The sequence below is a fragment of the Macaca nemestrina genome, chromosome 6 (genome assembly GCF_043159975.1).
Source record: "Macaca nemestrina isolate mMacNem1 chromosome 6, mMacNem.hap1, whole genome shotgun sequence".
Classification (NCBI taxonomy): domain Eukaryota; kingdom Metazoa; phylum Chordata; class Mammalia; order Primates; family Cercopithecidae; genus Macaca; species Macaca nemestrina.
This window is the reverse complement of record NC_092130.1, coordinates 53,120,118-53,144,236: the sequence shown is the minus strand read 5'-3', so window position 1 is coordinate 53,144,236 and position 24,119 is coordinate 53,120,118. Positions and strand designations below refer to the sequence as shown.

Here is a 24,119-nt window from a genome sequence, read left to right as displayed (position 1 = left end):
AGGGACCCACTTGAGCAGGGAGTCTGTCCCTTCTCAGATCTCAACCTCCGTGTTGGGAGATCCACTGCTCTCTTCAAAGCTGTCAGAGTCATTTGCGTTTGTTATTTTCGTTTGCGTTTGTTATTGTTTACTGTGCCCTGTCCCCAGAGGTGGAGTCTACAGAGACAGGCAGGTTTCCTTGAGCTGCTGTGAGCTCCACCCAGTTCGAGCTTCCCAGCAGCTTTGTTTACCTACTTAAGCCTCAGCAATGGCGGGCGCCCCTCCCCCAGCCTCGCTACTGCCTTGCCGGTAGATCACAGACTGCTGTGCTAGCAATGAGGGAGGCTCCGTGGGTGTGGGACCCTCCAGGCCAGGTGTGGGATATGATCTCCTGGTGTGCCTGTTTGCTTAGAGCGCAGTATTGGGGTGGGAGTTACCCGATTTTCCAGGTGTTGTGTGTCTCAGTTCCCCTGTCTAGGAAAAGGGATTCCCTTCCCCCTTACGTTTCCCAGGTGAGGCGATGCCTCACCCTGCTTCAGCTCTCGCTGGTCGGGCTGCAGCAGCTGACCAGCACCGATCGTCCAGCACTCCCCAGCGAGATGAACCCAGTACCTCAGTTGAAAATGCAGAAATCACCGGTCTTCTGTGTCGCTCGCGTTGGGAGTTGGAGACTGGAGCTGTTCCTATTCGGCCATCTTGCTCCTTCTTGCTTCATTTCATTCATTTGATCCTCAATTGCTGATACTCTTTCTTCCAGTTGATTGAGTCGGTTACTGAAGCTTGTGCATTTGTCACGTATTTCTTGTGTCATGGTTTTCATCTCTTTCATTTCGTTTATGACCTTCTCTGCATTAATTACTCTAGCTATCAATTCTTCCACTTTTTTTTCAAGATTTTTAGTTTCTTTGCACTGGGTATGTAATTCCTCCTTTAGCTCTGAGAAGTTTGATGGACTGAAGCCTTCTTCTCTCATCTCGTCAAAGTCATTCTCCGTCCAGCTTTGATCCGTTGATGGCGATGAGCTGCGCTCCTTTGCCGGGGGAGATGTGCTCCTATTTTTTGAATTTCCAGCTTTTCTGCCCTGCTTTTCCCCCATCTTTGTGGTTTTATCTGCCTCTGGTCTTTGATGATGGTGACGTACTGATGGGGTTTTGGTGTAGGTGTCCTTCCTGTTTGATAGTTTTCCTTCTAACAGTCAGGACCCTCAGCTGTAGGTCTGTTGGAGATTGCTTGAGGTCCACTCCCGACCCTGTTTGCCTGGGTATCATCAGCAGAGGCTGCAGAAGATAGAATATTTCTGAACAGCGAGTGTACCTGTCTGATTCTTGCTTTGGGAGCTTCCTCTCAGGGATGTACTCCACCCTGTGAGGTGTGGGGTGTCAGACTGCCCCTAGTGGGGGATGTCTCCCAGTTAGGCTACTCAGGGGTCAGGGACCCACTTGAGCAGGCAGTCTGTCCCTTCTCAGATCTCAACCTCCGTGTTGGGAGATCCACTGTTCTCTTCAAAGCTGTCAGACAGAGTCGTTTGCATCTGCAGAGGTTTCTGCTGCTTTTGTTGTTGTTTACTGTGCCCTGTCCCCAGAGGCGGAGTCTACAGAGACAGGCAGGTTTCCTTGAGCTGCTGTGAGCTCCACCCAGTTCGAGCTTCCCAGTGGCTTTGTTTACCTACTTAAGCCTCAGTAATGGCGGGCGCCCCTCCCCCAGCCTCGCTGCTGCCTTGAGGTTAGATCGCAGACTGCTGTGCTAGCAATTAGGGAGGCTCCGTGGGCGTGGGACCCTCCCAGCCAGGTGTGGGATATAATCTCCTGGTGTGTCCGTTTGCTTAAAGCGCAGTATTGGGGTGGGAGTTACCAGATTTTCCAGGTGTTGTGTGTCTCAGTTCCCCTGGCTAAGTAAAGGGATTCCCTTTCTCCTTGCGCTTCCCAGGTGAGGCGATGCCTCGCCCTGCTTCAGCTCTCGCTGGTCGGGCTGCAGCAGCTGACCAGCACCGATTGTCTGGCACTCCCTAGTGAGATGAACCCAGTACCTCAGTTGAAAATGCAGAAATCACCGGTCTTCTGTGTCGCTGGCGCTGGGAGTTGGAGACTGGAGCTATTCCTATTAGGCCATCTTACACATGTATGTTTTCTTTTGAGAACTGGCCGTTCATGTCCTTTGCCTAGTTTTTAGTGAGGTTGTTTTTTTCTTATAAATTTGTTTTAGTTCCTTACAGATGCTGGATATTAGACCCTTGTCAGGTGCACAGATTGCAAACATTTTCTCCCATTGTGTAAATTGTTTGTTTACTCTGTTTGATATGGTTTGGCTGTGTCCTCACCAAAATCTCAACTTGAATTGTAGTTCCCATAATTCCCACATGTCATGGGAGGGACCCGGTGGGAGGTAATTGTATCATGGGGGCACTCACCCCCCCATGCTGTTCTGATAGTGAGTGAGTTCTTATATGACCTGATGGTTTTATAAGGGGCCTTTCCCTCTTTGCTTGGCATTTCTCCTTCCTGCTGCCATGTGAAAAGGATGTGTTTGCTTCCCCTTCCACCATGATTGTAAGTTTCCTGAGGCATCCTCAGCCCTGCGGAACTATGAGCCAATTAAATCTCTTTCCTTTATAAATTACCCAGTCTCAGGTATTTCTTTATGGTAGCATGAGAATGAACTAATACACTATTGATAGTTTCTTTTCCTGTGCAGAAGTTCTTAAGTTTAATTAGATCCCATTTGTCACTTTTTGCTTTTGTTGCAGTTGCTTTTGGGGTCTTTGTCATGAAATCTTTGCCTGTGCCTATGTCCTGAATGGTACTGCCTAGGTTTTCTTCTAGGGTTTTTATAGTTTTGGGTTTGACATTAAAGTCTTTAATCCATCTTGAGTTGATGTTTGTATAATGTATAATGAAGGGGTCCAGTTTCAATTTTCTGCATATGGATAGCCAGTTCTCGTGGCACCATTTATTAAGTAGGGAATCCTTTCCCCATTGCTTGTTTTTTGCAGGTTTCAGATGGTTGTAGGTGTGCCGTCTTATTTCTGGGTTCTCTATTCTGTTCCGTTGATCTATGTGTCTGTTCTTGTACCAGTATCATGCTGTTTTGGTTACTGTAGCCCTGTAGTATAGTTTGAAGTCAGGTAGCATGATGCTTCCAGGCTCTTTTTTGGTTCTATATGAGTTTTAAAATAATTTTTTCCAGTTCTGTGAAGAATGTCAATGGTAGTTTAACGGAAATAGAATTGAATCTGTAAATTGCTTTGGACAATATGGCCATTTTCACGATATTGATTCTTCCTATCCATGAGCATGGGATATTTTTCCATTTGTTTGTGGCCTCTCTGATTTCCTTGAGCTGTGGTTTGTAGTTCTCCTTGAAGAGGTCCTTCATATCCCTTGTTAGCTGTATTTCTTGGTATTTTATTCTTTTTGTGGCAATTGTGAATGGGAGTTCGTTCATGAGTTAGCTCTCAGCTTGCCTGTTGTTGGTGTATAGGAATGCTAGTGACTTTTGCACACTAATTTTGTATCCTGAGACTTTGCTGAAGTTGCTTATCAGCTTAAGAAGTTTTAGGTTGAGATGATGGGGTGTTCTACATATAGGATCATGTCATCTGCAAACGGAGATAGTTTGACTTCCTCTCTTCCTATTCGAATACGCTTTATTGCTTTCTGTTGCCTGATTGCCCTGGCCAGAACTTCCAATACTATGGCCAGAACTTCCAAAATAGGAGTGCTGAGAGAGGGCAATATTTAGGCCCCTTTTCTAGAGGTATGTATGGACCTCCCTCCTTGCCTGAGTTGCAGCCACGTTTGTTGGGGATCCTGGGACTGGAGTATGTAAAGCTCCCGGGTCTCTGTGCATGCCTGAACAGCTGCTCTGCCGAGACTCCACAAAGCAGTGTATGTTGGATCCAAGACCCTGATGGCATGGACTCACAAGGGGATCTTCTGATCTGAGGGTGGCAAAGATCTGTGGGAGAAGTGTGGTTTCCCAGGGTGGTACATTCACTCACTGCTTCCCTTGGCCAAGGGTGGGGGTTCCCTTGACTCAATATTGCTCCTGGGTGGGCCATTGCCCCACACTGCTTTTCTTCATTCTCCATGGGTCAAGTTGTTTCCCTCACCAGTCCCAGTGTGAGTACCTGAATATTTCAGTTGAAGGTGCTGTATTTACTCCCCGTTTTCATTCTTCTCTGTGAGTGTCATGCACTGCAGCTGCTTCTAATTGGCCATCTTGGCTCCCTTGAATTCTAACTCTTAAGTCTTATGTATATATGTTAAAGATACAGACTGCAGAATAACTGCAGTACTTATGAGATATTTTCATGGGGATAATGAAACCAGATAACCATAGCAATTGGTGCTGATCATGAAGATTCCTGAAGCAAACAGATGGCCTTCACTTCTCTGCTTTTGAAAAGGTGTTAATTACATGATAAGGTCACACATACAGCTTCATTTGAATCTATGTAATAGTATATTTGATAGCATGCTTTTCTTAAACTATATTTGGAAGGCTGAAGAACTAAAATTTATCAAATACCTACTTATGTACGGGCAGCATATAGGTACTTTAAATGATTCGGCAGGCATTAGCCGCATGTGATATTTAAGTTTAGAATTTAAATTAATTAAAATTAAATTAAATTAAAATTCATTTCTTTGGTCACCCTAGCTGTACTTCAAGTGCTGAATGACCACGTGACCGTAAGGAACAGCATAGATATAGAGCATTTCCATCATTGTAGAAAATTCCACTGGACAGCTCTGGAGGTCTATCTCAATTCTTTTTTCAGAATGAAATCTAACAATCTTAAATCATGTTAAATAACACCATGAAAAAATAATCAGCCCAGAATGTGTTATTTTCTACAAAGAAACCCAAACAGATCTGAGATCTTATAAACGTCAGTATCATGGGGAAAAAAAGTAGGGGTAGAGGATATTGTCCTAGATTTAAAAAGACTTACTTAAAAGAACTAACAACCAAATGTAATGATTGATCCTTATCTGAACCAAAATAATTTTGTGAAAAATTTTTGTTTCAATGAAGAAACCTGAAAATGGACTAATAGATATTAGATAATACGATAGAGTTATTTTCAATTTTGCCAGGTGTGATAAAGGTATCGTGGTTTTGTAAAAGTATCTTTAATTTTTTGGAGATCTATACTGAAGCATTTAGAAGTAAAATATTTTCATATTTTAAATTTACTTTAGAATGATATAGTAAAAATAGATGGTAAACCAACTACGGCATAATTGTGAAATCTAGGTGGTGGTGAAACTATTATGTTATTTTAAATTTTGATATATTTTAAAACTTCTAAAATCAATGAAAAGATTTTAAAAATCTATTTTTTAAAAAAATGGATTTTGCCTTTGATCTCACACTTAGAAAATGTTTCCTCAAGCAAGGGCTTTAATCACTGAGATTGTCTTCAAGTATTCTTATGGGTCATTTACTTTAATACTTAAACCTTTTATCTCTCTGAAATTTGTTTTGATGTGATATATGAGATAAAGATGACTTTTATGTTCAGGTAGCTAGATGGTAGTGAATATTTTGTTTGATTCTCTAAATTTATTTACCATTTTTTTCTAGAAAAGCCCTTGCTTTTTCTTTGGGGATCCATATCCCTCTCATTTTTTGGTCATGTGTTTTGGGTAATAACAGTAATAGAAAATTATAAGCCTCATATTCTTTAATTTACCCTTGGCTAAGAAATAACTGAAGGAAAAAATCATAGTGCTTATTGGTAGTTTAATAGGAAATTGAAAGAATGAAAGTCTGTTGAGGCACCAGCAGACAAGCCCTGCGCTAGCCATCATTACACCCTGTTAAATAGATAGGAAAAAGCTTAGACAGTACTAACATATCTGTTACCATAAAATGAAAGTTAAAGTATATGTTTATTGCCTGTCTTACATCAAAAAGGAAAGTTTCTATGCATGTTTTATAAGAAGGGATCAGACAATAATATGAAAAGCATTCCAAGTGTTTCAAGTAGAGGATTTACTACAATGCATCAGGTGCTTAAGTAATCAAGGGCTGAAGAACAGTGAGTCAGAGGTCTGCCACTAACTTTTAGGTGCAGCACCACAGAAAGTTAGAGAGTCTCTGTCTACCGGAGTCAGGAGCTTGCAGGAAGCTCCTGCTTATCTCATGGGACTTTGTAGCCCCAAGATGGGTGGACTGGCAGGGGACATAGACACTACCACAGAAACTCACATTTAGGAGGTCCATGCTATGCCTTCTACTGCTGCTGGAGAAAGAAGAGAAATGATTTCTGCCTCGCTGCTGCCTTTCAAAGATTATGTGAATTTATCTTTAATACGGAGACTAAAAATACATCCAGAACTGCTGGCTAGGATGTCACAGAAATATATTTCTCAGGCTTCCGGTCTCTGCACTGTAAGGAGGGATGGAAAAGTTTATAAGGTGGGCTGAATGTTAATAGACAAATCCAATAGAAGGGGTGAAGAACTCTCCCACATATTTAAATGTTTATTTAAAATTCAAGGGATTGTTGACTTGACACCAAGAGTAGTCTGTTTTTGTTATAGGAAAAGATATTTGTGAGACTATTTGGTGAAGAAAGCAATTTGAAGTTGTAAATCATATTTGTCGTAGAGGATTGGTCTCACTCACCAATTGGTTAGAATTCACTTCCTATGACATCACCTAATCTAGCAGAGCTTCCCCAACTGATGGGTCAGCCAGCCCAAAGAGCAGTAGGGGTGGCTGAGCAGGTCTGGGTAACCAGAAAAGTCTTGCCAAGGGCTCCAATTCCCTTGTTTACCGTGTTATACCATATAAACATAACTATCTTTTTCTTAATGTAGTCAAAGCACTGCACTTAGTGAAATAACCTTCTGTTGTTTTCATGTCAGTGACATTCCAGAGTGTGAAGACTCCAAGGTAAATTAATGTACAAGAAATGTAAGGAAAGGCTCTGCCAGAGCACTTGCTCTTCACCTGTGTAAACACGTCATGACCATTTAAGGCTGTAAATCGCAGGATATAATATTAATATCCCAGAGGGTAGTCAGGTAAATAACAGGGCAGGCTGATATGAATTCCCTGGGTTTAAAGAAAAATTAAAGCCTTGATTAATTAATTTGTTATGTGCAGCTTCTCCTCCCTTCCTTTGCTTTTATAGCAGGAGTGAGATAATTATTATAATGTGAGAGATAAGCCTGCTTCAACTGAGAGCTGTGTTTGGGCAACTCTGTGGTTTGGGCAAATGTATTAAGTGACTTAAATTCATATTCAGAAGACTCTGATGTTAAAAAGAATTTCCTGCTTAGGAAAGATAATTTCCAAGTGGAAAACAAAAATCCTCTACTGAGTTATAAAACTTTTGTTTAAAATATATTCATTATATTTGAGAATTACTATGCATGAGGACACCTCTTCATGCTTGAGATATATCAGTAAACAAAATAGGCAAAGAAAGAAGTTCATATTCTAGTGGGAGAAAGACATATCAAACAATAAACATAATGAATAAGTAAATTACATAGGATATTAGAAGGTGAAAAGTGGTATTAAAGAAGAAAAGGTAAAGCATGGTTAAGGGGATCAGGTGTGTTGGGGAAGAGGTGGTGGGCTACAATACTGAATAAGAAGGCTCATTGAGAAGATGAAATTTGAGTAAGATGTGCAGGAGATCAGGGAGCAAGCCACACATTCCAGGGAGAGGGAACTGCAAGGGCTCTAAGGTAGAAGTCAGTCTGGTGTATTTGAAGAAAAGCAAGGGGACCAAAGTACCTGAAGTATAGAGCAAGAGGAGAGCAGAAGATAAAACCAAGAGGCACCGAGAGAGTGTAGTGGATACCATGTGCACTTCAGGACCAAGGCACTAATTTCCCCAGGTGTTGGCTGTAGATGGCTACTAGCTCAGTTCCTCATCTGGAATTGCCTTCAACAGAAAAGAATTTCATTCCCAAGGTTATGCTGTCTCCCAGGAGCAGACCACATCCAAAGACTGTCCTTGAGGGATTATAAGAGTTGAGTGCCCTTGCCTCAATTCAGGCCAGCTCTGTGGGCCTGTCATAACTATATCACAGTCCACTGGTCCTTCTGCCCAATTCTGCTTTCCTCACTTCCTTATAAGTGTTACTCCTGAGAGCAAACCCAAGAAACCTCCTGCCTACAAATCTCCATCTCAGAGGCTGTTTTCTGGAGAACAAGACTTGAAACAGAGGCATTGTGAACACTTTGACTCTAAGATGGGAGAACATGGGGGCTACAGTAAGAGAGAAACATGATCTAACTTATGTTTTAACAAGATAACTTTAGCTGTGGCACTTGGAGTGATTGGTGGAGAGTTAAGGTCAGAAAAAGGGAGAACAATAAAGAGACCACTGCATTAATTCAGGGGTAACGATGAAGGTCTGGATAGGTTGGTGAATGTATTTTGAAGGTAGAACCTATAGAATTTGCTTATAGTTTGAATGGAGGGTGTGAGAGAAAGAGCAACTCAAGGATGACACCAACGTTTTTGATATAAGCAAATGAAAGGGTAAAGATGCCATTTGCTGAGATGGGGATGAAAGGGATGAATTTGGGAAGAGCAGACTTTTGGAGGGAAATGAGGAGTTAGGTTTTGAACGTATTAATTTTGAGATGCCCATCTGTGAACCAAGTGGTGATGTCCAGGAGGCAGTTGGGCAGAGGTCAAGGCTGAAGATCTATATTTAGCAGTGGTCAGTAAAGGAATGGTATTTATGGCTCTGAGCCTGAATGAGATAGTCTACAAAGTTATTGTAGCTGGAAAAGAAAAGTGATCCAATGACTGAGACCTGGGTGGTTCAAAATTTAGAGGTTGGAAAGATGTGAAGAAACCAACAAAGGTAACACAGAAGGAGCCACCAGAGAGAAAAAAGGAAAACTATAAAAGTCTGGTATCCCGGATGTCAAGTCAAGCAAGATGTTCAATGAAGGGAAGAAAATGTTTCTGACAATTGGTTTCAGCAACTTGGATCTCATTTGATTACCTTGAAAAATAAGAGAGCAGTATTAATTTGAGGGTTGGGAGCCAAAACCCTGATTAGAGGAGATTTAAGAGAGAATAGAAGGAAAAAATGTGAAGATACTAAGTTTAGAAATTTAATTCAAGGAGTTTACAGTGAAGAGAATAGCTGTAGGAGGAGGACCAAACAAAGTTCTTTTTTAAGTGGAAGAAATAATATTTGTGAATGCTGATGGGAGTACTCTTGTTGAGAGGAGAGAATTAATAATGCAGGAGAGAGAGGGAGAAATCCATGTCATTTGGGAGGCCCAAGGGAATGAATTTAGTGCATAAGTGAGGAGGATGGCCTTAAATAAGAGTGTGGTCAATCCATCAGGAGGGGAGGCAAAGCACATGACCAGACATGAAGGTGGATGACCAGCTGTAGTTGCAGAAGTTTGTGGAGATTCTCCTCTAATTGCTTCAGTTTTCTCAGTGAAATAGGGAAATGAGAAGCAGGGTCTTCAACTGACAGTGAAGATGAAAGAAGAGATATTGGATGTTTGAAAAGAGAGAAGGTCACCATCTAGAAGAATGGAAGAGCAAGTGAACTAAGGAGATATAATTAGGTTGCTGGGTAGTGCCAAGAATCCACTTAGTACTAGTAGTCATGAATTTAGAGTGATGCTCATTAATGTTTGCTAATGCTTTAATTTCTACTTTTCTCCAACACATTAAATTGCACCAGTGCCACCATGGAGTTTGTGGAGAGTTGGACTGAACCAGCATTGGGATTTTGCCAAGTGAGTACAATGCAGCAAGAGAGGAGCAAATGAGTTGAGTGTATGGAAGACATTACCATGATGACTAACCATGGTATTCAGACCAAGTAAGGAGGGAGGCAAAGACTTAAAATGTTGAGGAACACGAAAAGGTTAGGATCAATGGATTTGGATACTGATATATTAGGAGAATTATTTGAGTTGACGGTCCAGACTGAGTGAACAAGAGAGTTAGAAAAATAATTATGGATGAGTGAGGTGCTTGAAATTGGGGTTATGGAGAGGCTGCAATTACTGATCATGACAAAGTCTAAGTTATGGCAATAGTAGTGAGTGGCTGAGGTAGGATGGAGAACATGTTCACTGGAGGAAAGGTGATCCTGGAACTGAGAGCCCAGGATTGTTGAAAAGGTCATCCACAGAGAATACTAAAATAGCCAAGAATTCTCAGAAATAGTGTTGGAGTGATAGCGAGCCACCCCTCAGCCACACCGGATCTCCATGGGTCATTTCCAACAGCATGCGAAAACAGCAATTCCTCCCACCTCAGAAAACTCTCCTGTGATCTTATATCCCTGTCTAATTACTGCCTCATTTTTTTGCTGCAGTTTAGAATAAAACTTGAAAGACAATACTCTGCGTCAAATACTTCTCCTTCCATTCTAATTTGAACCCTCCCCAAATAGACTTTCAACCCAGCACTCCCCTATAGAAAGAGACTCCAGACATAGCATCTATAAAATCAACCAACCTAGAAACTTGACGGAGTAATACATGCACAGTACAATTGATCTGATGCAGGATGATGGTATAGACAAATCACTTAATTGAATCAAATCTGCATTTTCCCTCCTGACTAGTTGATATCAAATGATCTGATCAATCTGTTTGTCTTTTCTATTTCTATTACTTTAAGGATGAAAATAGCAATAACTTACTAGTGTTTACTTTTAATTCGATCATGAATATGTGGGCAAAAGAGTTTATATATTATTATATTTTATTAAAATAATATCCACTGTTTTCTTTCAAAAACACTTGGCTAAATTATTGTAGTACTTGTGAACAAACGAATATTAATTTTAACATGAAAACGTACACAATTTTTTATAAATCTTCTTTGTTAAATATGAGAAAATGATCCTGTCATTCAGGAGGGGTGGTGTTGTAAATCATAACATTTGCACTGATTAAACATTTGCTGCTTCTAAGTAATTCTGCATGATGATTCAGATGTGCTTTCTCTCTGTCAATATTACTTGGTACCTGCATTCATTGGAGGACAAAATCCATACAAGATGCAAAGAGATGCTCTTCATGATGCTGGTTCGGTTTTATTAATACATGAAGTGTGTGCTCAGCAAAGTCCAATGTTTGCCTGGCTTTTGTTCACTTGTCTTGGTTTCATAATAGCATTTCTCCAGTGGTCCCCATCAAGTTGTGTGCTCATAGTCTGTTAACTGTGTTTCTCCCTAAGTCTGATGTCTTCCTGTAATATGTATTCATTACCTCAGTTGCATTCCCATTTGCATTTGAGAAACACTCACCTTATTAGCAGGGCTACTACATACACATGTGCAGTTCGTGCACTGCACAAAGGCTCCCAGCAGAGACAGCATGTGAGGCTGAAATTCAGGCATGCCGTGATCTCTGATTCCTGACAGTGTTCTGTAGCCACCAGAGAAAGGAAAGATTCCTGCTTATTTTCCCAACTAGAGGCATGCATTTTCCTCATTTTGCAGAAAACACCGTATGGGCTTATAGCAACCCTGCTTATGAGACTTGCTGAGAGGAAGAGCTTTCTTCGCAGGAGAGAAACAACAAAGGGCATATACTTGCTTCTTAGGACTCCTTTCCAAAGGGGCCTTGGGCATGCATCTGGGGCTCAGCCAATCAGGTGCATCAGTTCTGGGCTTTGAATTGGAACCTGGGATAATGGAGAATTCTTTTGGCAGCTCAGGGATGTCAGCAACCTCCTATTCCCAGGGGCAGTGGTTGCCTCAGAGTCAGTGTCCAGGGCTGGAGGCGTTGATGGTGAGAACTCCAGCATCTGGCATCCAGTGACAGGGCTTTCCCAGACCAGTTCCGAGGAATGATTTTAACTCTGGGAGCAGAACTTCATTCTGTCCCTGCACCATCTTCCTAACCTAGTTTTCCAGCCCTCTGGGTGTTATACTCAGCACCCAGCAGCTTCTCGATAAATTCCTTTTCTGCTTAAACTACTGGAAGTCAGTTTCTTTTGCCGTGTGACCAGTTTATTGGGGAGTCAGTGGGATACTAACATGAAGCCCTTTTATTTGATTTCTCCTACATTGTTTTCAGGCATGCTTTGATGAGACTTTTGTGTCCCTTCACAACGTCTCAGGAAGTGTGTGTAGCATTTCAGACATTTTCAGGTTTAAAAAGTTAAGTTTATAGCTCAAGTCTCACCTTATATCTACTTTTTCACTCTTCCTGTCAGTCCAGGTGTGACCAGGGGCCAGTGGCCCTGCCCTGGGGCAATTGTGTGTACAGTGTTTCTCTCCTGCTCTTCTACTTTCTGCTCTTCCTTCATCTTTCCTGTATCTCCTGGAGTGTTGGGGTCTTGGAGCAGGGATAAAGGAAAGGACAGGCATCTGCTTAGCTGCTGCTGCTGTGGTGTACATAGGATGGCCAACTATGCCTGTGGCAGATGTCTGGACACTGCTGAAGGGCAGGGCATGGGCAGGCTCTTCAGTAGGCCTAGCAGGGGCCCCAGTTGCACAGGCATCTGATGTGGGTGATGACCCCAACCCAAGTTCTTCTGCCCCCTCCTCCTTCAGCTCCCACTCCTTGGCTGTGCTCCTCCACTAGCAGGGAGCCCTCTTAGGTAAGGTCAGGACAAGATTGCTTAAGCCCAGATACCTCTTGTGGTATTGATTTGGCCCTAAGGAAACTCAGGCATTCTTGCCTCACCCAACAGTGGGAACAGAAGCTGCCAATTCCTTTCCTTCTGTTGAAATGTGTGGGGAGAGTAAATCTGCCTGGCCCACCTCATGGAAGTCTGACCAAGGTTGGAGATGACTGGCTTCTACCTCTCGCTAGCATTCTTCATCACTGTGATTATTTCTCTTGCTTCCCCCTCCATTTTTACTTAACTTGTCATAGGAGGGAAGAAATATTCCTCTTACCTCTTATATGTGGAGCAGAATAAAAAGTCACCAGTTGGGTTGATGACTCCCACATGGAAGGAATTCTGATGACTCCTCTTGAGTTTCTTAGTTTTTTCCGATAGGGGAAAAGGGATAGGGGTTGAGGTGGCTGCGGCAGTGGTTGCTGGTGGTGTTGAAGTTGGTTTTCTGATGCCTTTTATTAAGTCCTTCAAGGAGTGGATTTGGATACACATTAGAATATGCACCAATTATGATTTACTCTCTGAGACTATACCCATGGTTCCCCAAAATTGAAATCCCATTTACTTTCCTGCTATACTTGTAATAAGGGTCTGACTAATTCATGACACTGTGTCCAGTATAGTTTATTGATGACTTAGAATCTATTACATTGGTGCAAAAGTAATTGCAGGCTTTGCCATTACTTCTAATTACTTTTAATGGCAAAACCTGGAATTACTTTTGCACCAATCTAATAGTTTCTTTTCCCAGTGGCATCCTGTTTTCTTTTTGGGACAATATCTCCTCTCCCCACTTTTCTATGCTCCTGGAAGGATGGTGTATCAGGCACCTGTCCCACTGTGGAAGTTTGAAGGGCCAAATCCTTCCTGTTTTCTTAGAATAGTCAGGAGGGAGTGCAAAACCTAAGTTAAGCCAAATGAATGCTCTCTCCTGTGACTTTGATCTTGAGAGCATGATGTGAAAACTAAGGAAAGAAATGGTTCAAGTTCATTAATCTCAGCAGGGACAGCCTGACCAGATTGGTTCAGTTCTGAGACCATGGCTTTGATTCTTTTCTTCCCAGTCCTCTAAAGGGGTTCTTGCTCGTTTTTAACTTTGGTCCTCCCAGTTGCCCACTCTTCTGGAATCCTTCAGTGTTGTTTTTATTAAGTTAGTTGGAGTTGGTTTCTGTTACTTGAAAAAAAGAACCCTGACTGATACAGTATGCATTCATACTGCAGACAAAAGAAGATCACACTACAGGAAATGTTTTTTTTCCCCCTGATACTTACATCATTGCCATATTCACCTTCAGTCAACTTTTGCAACTTTCTTTTCACACACATTCATAAGTCATCATTATGCAGAATACTTAGATTTATTTATTCCAAATTATAATAGATGTATTCACTGTATCAAATGTTGAAATTAAAAAACAAAGCAATTTCAGGAAGATATTCATGTCTTTACTTCTGTGATTCTCTGGTCTTGGTATATGGAAGATAAATCCGGTTTCTTGCTGAACTACTTCCAAGCATGATCCCACTCCACAGTAAGTCTACGTTTACAAGAATATCCTAGATAGGCATGCTGCCCCAATACACCAGCAAAGCTTTTACAAACTGCCAGTCCAGACACATTTGGGAGTCCTAAAAGTAATTTAACATTTAACTAAAACAATACAGAATAGAACTTTGCTACTTAAAGTGCAATCCAAGAAACGGAAGCATCCACGTAGGAGTTTGTTAAAATGCAGTCTCCACCCTGGATACTGAATCAGAACCTCACATTTAACAAAATCTCTAGCTGATGAACTTGCACATGAAAGGTCGAGAAGCATTGTTAAAACATGAGAGGGCATTATATATGGTAAGAGTAAGTGTTGAAACTTGTTCTAATTATATACTTACAAAGATAAGAATTTGGTCATAATGAAAAATGTCCTTCTTACTGTGGATCATATTAAAACTTTTTTGGGGGAAAACACTAAGCTAGGGGAAATAAACGGATGAATTTGGAATCTCATTGTTGCCCTTTTCAAACTAAGAATACCAGGATTGCCTTACATCTGTGAAGACATATTACATGAAGAAGACAGAAAAGTACTCCTAACTCCTGATACAGGGTCCAAGGCTGCAAATACAATTTCCTCATCCATTGTTCTGCTCTTCCCTTTCTTCCTCCACTACCTTTAAAAGACAGTGATCTTTTCAAAAACTTGGACAAAAGTCATACTGGAGAAGGGAGCTTAAAAAAATGTCTAGGACTAGAAGAAGAAGACTGAAATGAAAGCATCTGGGAGGAGACTCATGGGCCAAGAACCCCACCTTTCTAATCCTCTACGTCCCTTGGCTGAGACCTATGGCTAAAGACACGACCTCTTCCAGTCTTGCCCGCATTTGTGTTGTGGGGAGAGATAAAGTTGTGTACACACAAGAGCTTTAAGGCTCCTGAGCATTTTTTTTTTTTCGGTGCAGATTTTCAGTGACTATGGGGAAAAAGTGTTTAAACATAGCACAATTGTGAGATTTGAGGAACCACAGTGAGCAATCAGAAGACCAGAATAAACAGATGTAGTTCTGAGGCAGGTGAAGTGGTAGAGCATAAGCTTTGAAGTCAGACCCAGGGTCAGTCCTCCCTCTGCCACTCACTAGATATGGGATCATGGGCAAGATAATTGATCTCTCTGAGCCTTTGTTTCGTTACCTGTAAAGCAGGAGTAATTATACATGCCTCTTGTTGTTAGAATTGAATGAAGTAAAAAAAATGATAACCTTCTGCCATACTTATGACTTTACACTCTGCAGAAACCCCCACTTCTATTTTTTTAAGTGGGAAGAAGGTAAACTCTGTGAACTCTAGTCTATTGCTGTAACTAAGCAAGCTTTTAAATCATAGATTTAGAAGCATAATTTGAGAGCACTACTGAAGGAAATTATGGGTATAAGAAGCCAATCTTGTTTGCTAAGAGGTAGAACTGGTAGGTTGACTTAGTTTTCTTTATTCAAAATATTAGCAGACAGGTAAATGGAACAAATGAGAATATATCTGGATTTATAAGGTAATTGAAAAAATATCCCATGAAATCCTTGTGGATCAGATGAAGAAAGTAGACTGGATGTAATAATAGAATTGTAGAATTTACCAGCAGTTGAATGACTACACTACACGATGTGAATAAATATAAATGGAGAGGAAAGTCTGTTAGAAAATGCATTTTATTTCTATCTGCTTCTACATATCTAATAATTATTTGCCTAAGAGCATCATGGCTTTCTGATCAATTCCAAATATCATGATTTCAAGCTGGCTAGCTAATATACTAGGAAAAGAATTAGCTCCACTAAGCCCTTGACAGGTTCTAAAGATGGACTGCATATACAAAAATGGAATTCAATAGAGCTAAATGAACAGTCTTATAAAATTACTATGAAATTCTCAACTAAAAATACAAATAATATTTTAAGAAGTCAAGACTAATAACAAATATGAGAAATAATTGGAATTTTAGTAGATTATAAATTCTGTGTTACAACAGAGTGATATAGTTACCACCAACAAAGAAATCTACTTAATCTAAGATTGTATTGGTAATGTTATAGTGTTCAGAATAAAGGTAGTAAAAATTAGTAAGGAAACAGAAGACTTGACCAACAGTGTCAACTAATGAGACCCAGTTGACATTTTTAGAACAATCTACCCAATGGCAGCAGCAGTTGTGCATTCTTTTCAGGTGCACATGAACCATTCACCAAGAAGGACCATATTTTTGCCATAAAGCAAGTCTCAGTACATTTAAAAGCCTTGAAATAAGATGAACCTTCTCTCTGGCTGCAATAAAATTAAAACAAATAATAATATATCTGAATCCCATTACTGGGTATTTAATCAAAGGAAGTGAAATCAATGTATCAGAAGGATACTTGTGCCCCATGCTTATTGCAGCACTATTCATAATAGAAAAGATATGGAATTCATGTAAGCATCCATCAGCTGATGAATGGATTAAAAAATATGGTATATACACAAAGTGGAATACCATTCGGCCATAAAAAAAATGGAATAGTGTTATTTGCAGCAACATGGATGGAACTGGAGGACATTACATGAAATAAGCCAAGTACAGAAAGAGGAATGTTACATGTTTTCACTCATATGTGGGAGCTCAGGAAGTTGATCTTTTGAAGGTAGAAAGTGAAATAATGGATACCAAATGTTGGGAAGAGTGTGTGAGTGAGAGGGAGACGTGAAGAGAGGTTGGTTAATAAGTGTAAACATTCAGTTAGATAGAAGTTATAGCTTTTAATGTTCAATAGCAGAGAAGGGTGACTGTTGTTAGCAGAGAAGGGTGATGTGTTGTACATTTCAAAGGAGCTAGAAGAGAGGACTAGAAATGTTCCTAACACATAGTAATGATAAATGCTCAAGGTGATGAATACCCAAGATGCTCCCTTCGTAACATACTCTATGCATGTAACAAATATTCACATGTATTCTGCAAATATGTAAAACATTATGTATCAATAAAACAAATACCTAAAAAATTCCTTGAAATTTGGAAATTAAATAACAATGTTCCATATAACCTATGGGTTAAAGAAAAAATATTTTGAACTATGTAAACAGGTTATCAAAATTTGTGGAACATGGTTACAGTAGTTATTAGAGAGGAGTTTATAATTTTAAATGCTTATATAAGAAAAAAGAAATCTAAAAATCAATGAGTAAAAATTTGACTTTAAGAAATTAAAGAAAAAAGAAGAGAAAAATAAATCTAATGTATATAGAAGGAAGGAAATAGTAAAGGTAAGAGCTAAAATCAACAAAGTAGAAAATGTGTAAGTAATAGAAAAAAATCAGTGAAACTAAAGTCTGATCCTTTGAATTGATTTTTAAAAATTGATGAACCTCTAACCAGACAAAGAGATAACAAGAAAATAAAAATGTAGACCAATAATATTAATGAGTATAGACACAAATATCCTGAACAAATTTTGGCAAATCAAATCCAACAGTATATCAAATGTATAATACACTACATGGACCAAGTAAGCTTTAACCCAAGAATGCAAGGCAAGTTTAATAAATAGTTCAATTAACTAACAGAAAAAAGGAGAAAAACCATATAATAATTTCAACTGATACAGAAAAACATTTGACAAAATTCAATAGTCACTCATGGTAAAATAAATAATTTCGAATGAACTAAAAATAGAAGGAATTTCTCAATTAATAAAGGGAGTTTAATGAAACAACTAACATCCTACTTAAAGGTACAAGACTGATTGCTTTGGTTTATGATGAACAACAAGGATGGGATACTAAATTTTAGCATTTGTATTCAATGTTGTACTGGGCATCCTATCCAGTGCAATAAGGCAAGACAAATAAAAGAAGCAGAGCATGTAGAAAATCCTAAGGAAACTGAAAAAGAAAAACTACCAGAACGAATCAGTAAATTTAGCCATGTTGCAAAATGTGAGGGTACTGCACAAAATTCCACTGTATTTCTCCATACTAGCAATGAGCAACTGGAGACAAGAACTCAAAAATTATTCAATTTATGAAATATCAAAAATAAAATACTACGGGATTCATTTTTAAAATTATGTATAATGCTGCTATGTTGAAAGCTACAAAATATTGCTGAGAAGAATTAAAGAATACCTAAATTAATGGAGAAATATAACATGTTCATAGATTAGAGGAATCAATATTGTTATGTCAGTTCTCCTTAAATTGATCAGTGAATTCAAGGCACTCTTAATTAGAAAAGTGAATTTTTATAACATTGACAAGCGAATTCTGAAATTTACATGGAAGATGAAAACCAAATAAAAACAAAAGCAGAAGAGTTAAACATATTTTGAAAAAAAAATAAAAGCAGCACAACTGGAAGACTTATTACACCTAAGTTGGAGTCCTACTGTAAAGTTAGAGTAATCAGAGCAGTATAGTTTTGGCATAGGAATAGAAATATAGATCAAATGAAAGGAATAATGAGTGAATCCTGAAATAGACTCACTCATCCATGGCCAATTGATTTTTGATAAAGGTATCCAGTTACTCAATGGGAAAAAAGGTAATCTTCTCAACAAATGGTGACAAAACAACTGGATATCCATGTGGACAATAATGAACTTCAGCCCTTACTTCATACCATACACAAAAGTTAACAGCAAATAGATCATAGACCTAAATATAACAGCTAAAACCATAAGCTTCTATAAGAAACCATAGAAAATCTTCATGACCTTGGGGTAAGCAAAGATTGCTTATGTAAAACCTAACAAGTATAACCACAAAAAAAACCCCCACACTTGATAAATTGGACTTCATCAAAATTAAAAACTGCTGTTTGAAAGACACTATTAAGAAATTGAAAGACAAGAAACAGACCGGGAGTGTATATTTGTTATATATATATATCTGACAAATGCCTGGTATATAAAGAACTCCTACAACTCAATAATAAGAATCCAAATACTTGATTAAAAATTGGGCAATAAATTCAGACACTTTATCAAAGAACAGCTGGCATGAGAGCACATGAAAAGCTGGTAAACATCTTTTATTGTCACCATCATTAGTCAGTAGGGAAACGCAAATTAAAACCATGATGTGATACCACTATATACTCACTAGAATGGTAAAAATAAGAAGACAGAAACTACCCAGTTTTGAGAGGATGTGAAACAATTATATCTTGCTGGTGAGAATGTAAAATGTTTTCACTTTGGAAAGCAGTTCATCTCTATATATAGTTAAACACACAGTTACTGTATTAATAATTTTACTACTGTAAGATAAGAAAAATAATAATGTATGTCCATAAAAGGACTTGTTCAAGATTGTTCCTAGCAGCTTTATTCATAATAACCCCATACTGAAAACATCCCCAATGTCCATCATTTGGTAAACTGGCAAACAAATTGTGGTATATCCATACAATGGAATACTACTCGGCAATAAAAAGGAACAAACATCAGATACAGGCACAACATTAATGAGTTTCAAAAACATTGTGTAGAGTGAAGGAAGTCAGACACAAAGGAATATGTAAGTGATTCCATTCATATGAAATGCTAGAAAAGACAAATCTAATCTGTAGTTACAGAAAACAGCTAAGTGGGCCAAATATGGGGTGGGATAGAGGTTGACTTTAAAGGGGTGCAAGACAACCCTCTGGGGTGATGGAATTGTTCATTATCTTGATTGAAGCAGTGGTTACATGTGTGTACATTATTCAAAACTCATGAAGCTGTACAATTAATATGAGTGTAATGTATTTGTAACTTATGCCCCAATAAAATTGATTTAAAAATTAAAAGGAAAGTGGGGCAACCAAGTTTCATAAAGCAAAATGTCTTTGGGTAATAAGTGGCATGAACTAACGGCCAATTTCCTTAGAAAACAGCCAAATGGATTAATCACCTCTAGAATTATTTGTGCCTATGCTGCCCAGATCAAAGTTCCAATTCCTGGCAGAGAGGGTCTGAGGGGCTTAGCTTAGGTCAGGTGCTCTCTTCTGGACAGGGAAAAGGTGGACCATCCTGACTGAACTTCCCGCCCAGACTGCTGTCCTTGTGGCAGGGGTGGTATCTCATAGGTAAATGGAGGTACTGTTACCAGAGAAGGGGCAATGATGACTGCTAAACAAACAAACAAACAAACACCAAAATAGTCTTCCCCTGCGTGTTCCCAGGGAGAGTAAAGAGGATGGTGAGGGGCTTCAAACATATCTATGTTCATTCATTCCATTCATTTATTCACTCAAACATAATATGGAGTCTGTACTATTTTCCAGGAGGGTTATTGAGTAGGGACGCGAATGCTCTTGAAGTCTCTCTAAAAAAAAAGAGTTCTTATTAATGGGAGGAAGAGAAGCCTGGTAGGAGACGATTATCTGGAGTGGTTATGGGGCGCAGCCTGTTTTTGTTTTTTGTGGGGAGAGGGGGATAGAATTCAACGACATAAGAAAGAACTTTGCAACAATCAGATTTGTACCTTTTGGGGTCCTGTAAAAGCTGGAAAACTCTTTAGTCTGGAAGAGGAAGATGGACAGACAGAGAAGCAGATTCCAGAATTCACGTCCTGTCCAACCCACAAATGGAAGAGCCCGTTCATGGTTTGAACATTCCATCACTGGGCCTCCCGGGGCCTCCTCGGCGAGTCGGCAGAGGGAGCCATTCCCCAATAAATCGCCGCACGAGGCCTCAGAGGACCTGGGGGGATTTTCCTGCGCGTCCCGGGAGTTTTCTCTCCGCCCCGCCTTGATAAAGCAGACTATCCCACCCTCCACCCCCTGCCTTCACCTCCCCGCCCCACCTTTCCATGTACTTTGCTGCCGCATCACATTCTCTGGCACGGCTTAATCACCATCCTTTCTGGATCCCACCTTTGCGCTTTCTCCCCTGACACCACTGAGGACCCGCCGTCCGCTCCAGTTGGCCGCTCGGGCGCGGCCACCATCCCACAAATCCTTACAGAGGGTCTAGAACACCTCCCAGGGACTTTGACGAGGGACTCGCATCCAACGTGGGTTGGGAATCAGGCGGGCACCCACTCTGACACCCCTTCGGTCACCTCCTGCGGTGACCCCAACATTTGCTAACTTCGCGACCAGGCCTTTGGCCGGGTCGCCCACCAGGCGGTGGAAGCCGCTCAGGCAGGGGCGACTCACGATCGAGGTGCAGGAGTCGGGCCGGGAAGATCCTGCGTGTTGCGCTAGGGACAGAGCGCGGCGCCAAGCGACAACCCCCCAGCGGCCACTGTCCCGGCAGCAGCAGCTGCAGCAGCGGCAACTGCTCGAATCCCGGCCCCGGCTCGGGTTACCCGCCCCCCCTGCCCCCCCAGCATCTCGGGCCAGACAGAGAAAACCTTGTTCAAGTTTGCAGCAAGTACTTTCCCCGTGCGCAAAACTGGGGGACTGGGAACGCGCTGAGACCTTCCTCTTTCCCGCATCTCCACCTTTACGCCTGAAAGAAGACTCCCAAAGATCGCTTTCTTCTGGGACACTGCTTGGACGCTAACCGCGCTGATTGGAACAGATTTTGTGTCTTGGCTGGCTTTGGGTGAAGACCGGGGAGAAAAGGCTGCGCTGCGATTCTCAAGATCTCTGGACTTGGGTAAGAGTTGGGCAAACTCAACCCGGGCGGCTGCTGGACCTTGGCCGGACGCCGGAAGGCTTCTCATGGGCGGGGGGCACATTTTCCTTAGCCAGGGTACCGGGGTGTGACGTGAGGTGGGGCGAGATGGGCTCAGTCTGCGTTTGTCATGGGCTTCTCAAGGGTTTATTGTTGTTTGCATTTGGTTTTGTTACATGGGATTGTGTAGGAAAATCTTGGAGTATTTTTGATGGAGAGACATCCTCATTACTTATTTTATTTTGCATAATTCCTGCTCTTGTATTGCCTTGCCCGTGTTTGTTTCCTTTTGCCGAGGGATATAGCTGGTTGTAGGGAGATTTGTGGGGAATCGGACTGAGGTTGAAAGGCAGTTTCAGCTGGGCCCTTTTTTCCAGGTCAGTTGAACTTCCTCTCTGGGATCTTCACTCTTTTCTAAACTTCTCTTTCTCCAGTCCTTGATATTCAGATTGTGCAGATAACGCTCTAGGCTTGCGGGATGCTCCCCCTTCCTGAGTTCTCAACGATCAGTTGGGGTGTGAGGTCGCAGTCTTAGACCAAAGGGGCCTTGTCAGTATGCTTGGCTCCTTAGGGAGTGCTGGGAGGGACGGTTTTTCAAGTAATAGTTAAGAAAGATAAATCCGGTGTTATCTTTTTCTCTTAAATTCCTTTGTTAGAGGACTTTTACGCCTGGTTTAGGGAAGTGTTTTGTCCTTATATTTCTTTCTGGAAGTATTTTCCTTTGTGACACTACTGAGTAAATGAATGATGGCAATATCTTGCTGCTGCTTTAGAAAATATGCTCGTGCAAGGATCCACATTCTTTAGGAGAAAGTCAAAGCTGGAGATTTTATTAGCCAAAATTAGCCATTATTATTGTTCTTAGTCAGTGATAACCAGGCTGTGCCAAGGCAGAAGAGAATGACATTTCTTCTTGGTTCTTGCCTTACTCCTTTATATCCTGGGACTCCCTTTGTGTATAGGTTTCCCAAATAAAAATGCTTCATTCCTTATGGACAAAAAGACTGGAGTCAACTTATATTATCCAGAAATGTCATCTTCCTAACATGAGTGCTCCAAGAGGTCAGCTTGCTGGGAACTTTTAATTTTACCACTGAGAGGTCAAAGAGTTCAGTTGGTAAACTCTGGGCACGCGCCAGCCTGGGTTCAGCTCACAACTCTGCCACTTTCCAGTTTTGTGATTTTTGGGGTAAGTTACTTAACCTGTTTATCCACATATGTAAAATCAAAATGATAATAATAACACTTACATCAGAGGACTGTTAAAGGGATTAAATAAGTTAATGCATGTGAAGGACTAACAAGCCTGACACATAGTAGGCATTAATTAGCTATTATTATTATTGTATAGCTAGCATTAACTATTGTTGTATCCCTCTAGTATGGCTTCTATTAGCTGTCAGTAAGTGTTAGCTATTATTCCCATTTGGATGGACTTTGAAGGCTGTGCTCATCTGTAAGCTTCACTACCACCTATTGTCAAACTTAGCTCAGACATGATCTTTGTATTGCTCTTTTGTTGTGGCACTTTCAGTAGGAAAAATAAAGGTGCATGTGGCAGAGCTGGAATTTATAGGGTGGTGGGTCATGGATACTTGGAACAGGTGAGGAGGTGGGAATTCTACACTCAGTTCACAGCCTGTATACCTCCTTGGAAATCCTTTGCATTAGTATACTTTCTTTAACCTATTTTTTAGGGGTCACTTACTTGTTCAGTAAGTATTTATTAAACATCTATTACATGTCAAACACTGTTTTAGGTTTTATATTTTAAAAATGGCTATGTATGAGTATTGGCTTTATGTGCCTCCGCCATTTCCAGTGTGTGACCTAGCACTCTATAGATTAAATCCCAAGTATTTTTAGCCACACAATTTCCATACCCGTTAAAATGCATGTAAGAGCACATTAAAAGTGCATATCATTGAGAAATTGAACAAAATATTCCCTATGACCTCAAACAGATTGCTTTTCTCCATTTAGGCATCAGTTTTATTATGTAGAAACTTGTATTGAGAGGTGGGGAAAGAGTGGAATAATCTCCAGTGTTCCTTCTGGCTCCAAAATCCTTAAATTAGCTGCCTTACTTCATTGTTGGCTGTTTTTGAACCCCCTCTTTTCTCTTTAGCTTTTGTTTTAGGTACATAAATTATGTTACTTCCATCTTTGCATATTAATCAGAGTGAGTAATAACATCGATAATTAATGAAAAGGGAAAAGCATTTATCTCTGTCTGTATTTCACTAACTATTCTCAGACTTTGGTTTATACCAGAAGCATGAAGTGGGGAGATTTGTTAAAATATTAGAGTGAACTATGAGGAATTGTTGATATTTGACCATTTTTGACCTAAATAAATGGCAATTTTGTATGGTTCAAACTATATAAACCTTAACCCCTTCTGCCTTGATTTAGATGT

General features: G+C 40.4%; 1 protein-coding gene across 6 annotated transcripts in view; it reads left to right on the top strand.

The window, feature by feature from the left end:
- Positions 1 to 24,119, top strand: part of LOC105472457 (multiple EGF like domains 10) — a 394,760-nt gene that overhangs the window by 197,098 nt on the left and 173,543 nt on the right. The window contains exons 1-2 of one of the 6 annotated variants that reach the window (XM_071098511.1): positions 21,814 to 22,077; positions 22,663 to 22,889. The exons of 2 other annotated variants lie outside the window; for them this stretch is intronic. The gene's annotated coding sequence lies outside the window, so the exon portion shown is untranslated. Of the gene's footprint in view, positions 1 to 20,935; positions 21,683 to 21,813; positions 22,890 to 24,119 lie in introns of those variants that run through there. 3 more of the 6 variants (XM_071098510.1, XM_071098506.1, XM_071098509.1) reach the window with 3 other exon arrangements.